We start from the raw sequence: 1,451 nt of genomic DNA on the forward strand, positions 1-1,451 counted from the left end.
CCTCCCTCCCTCCCTCCCTCCCTCTCTCTCTCTCTCTCTCTCTCTCTCTCTCTCTCTCTCGGAAAGGCTTTTTACCATCAGCCCAGGAAACTTTACATTTTAAAAAAATTATATTTATGCATGTGAGTATGTTTGTGCCATGGAGTCCTGCTGGAGTCTGCTCTCTCCTCTTACCATGTGAATTCTAAGGGTTTGAACTCAGGTCCTCAGGTTTGGCAGCAAGCACCTTTACCTTCTGATCCATTTTGGCACCCCAGGCCTCAAACTCTTGGCAATCCTCCTGCCTAAGCCTAAGCCTAAGCCCCATGCTCAGCTTAAAAGATCTCTGATCTTTTAAGGTCATTCTTCAGGCCAGGCGATGGTGGCACACATCTCAGAACTTGGGAGGCACACACAGGCTGATCTTTGAGTTGAGGCCAGCCTGGTCTACAGAGTGAGTTCCAGGATGGACCAGATTACACAGGAAACCACCCCTTCTCAAAAAAGTCATTTTTCTGCTCTGCCTTCGGGTCTTTCCACCTTCTCTCCTAAATAGTCTGTTCTAGGGATCCCTGTGATCTGTGTGGAAACAGGACCTGAGACTATCGAGCCCACCCCTCTAATCGTCCCTTGACAACTCTTTAGCCATGACCTGCCTCCTATTTTTCAGAGTAGATGAGGCACGGCTCCCTATGCAGCTGCAGGCAGACCTTCAGGTTCGCTCTGCAGCCCAGGCTGACAGTGAAACTGCCATCCTTCTGCTGAAGTTTTGTGAATGCTGGGATCACATGTGAATAGTACCATGGCCAGCTTCCTACCTGATGTGGAACACTGGAGGCTCAAGGGCCTTATCCCAGGCCCTCTTCCTAGTCTAAGTCAGGGGTTGGCAATGCTTTCCATGACGGTTTTTAGCCTCTTGTCTCACACAGTTCTCTTGTGAGTATTCAAGTGTTCTCTTGGGCTAGACACATGGCTCAGTTGAGAGAGTGCTTGCCTGGCTTGAACAAAGCCCTAGGTCCCATCCTCAGTACCACACAAACATGGTTGTGGCGGTGAACACGTACAGTCCTACCTACCACTGGTAAGATGAGATAGAGGCAGGGAGATCAGATGTTCAAGGTGATCCTTGCATACTTGGTGAGTCTGAGGCCTGGCATGGATTTATGACAATCTACCAAAGAGGAGGAGGAGGTGGTGGTGGTGGTGGTCTGGGGAAGAGCAGGAGGAGAAAAAGAGAAAAAGAAGAAGAGGAAGAAGAGAAAAAAGAGAGGAAGAGGAAGAAGAAAAGGAAGAAGAGGAAGAGGAAGAAGAAAAGGAAGAAGAGGGAGAGGAAGAAGGAGTAAGAGGAGGAGGAAGAGGAGGAAGAGGAATCATCATCATTGAACCAGCAAGATGGTTTAACAGGTAAAGACACTTGTTGCCAACTATGACAACCTAAGGTTGGTTTTCTTTCTTTCTTTCTTTCTTTTTTT

The 1,451-nt window shown here is 48.1% G+C and overlaps 1 protein-coding gene across 1 annotated transcript in view; it reads right to left on the minus strand.

Moving 5' to 3' along the window:
• Kpna7 (karyopherin subunit alpha 7) overlaps window positions 1-1,451 on the minus strand; it is a 24,488-nt gene that overhangs the window by 15,817 nt on the left and 7,220 nt on the right. The window lies entirely within an intron of this gene.

The sequence above is a fragment of the Mus caroli genome, chromosome 5, assembly GCF_900094665.2.
Source record: "Mus caroli chromosome 5, CAROLI_EIJ_v1.1, whole genome shotgun sequence".
Classification (NCBI taxonomy): domain Eukaryota; kingdom Metazoa; phylum Chordata; class Mammalia; order Rodentia; family Muridae; genus Mus; species Mus caroli.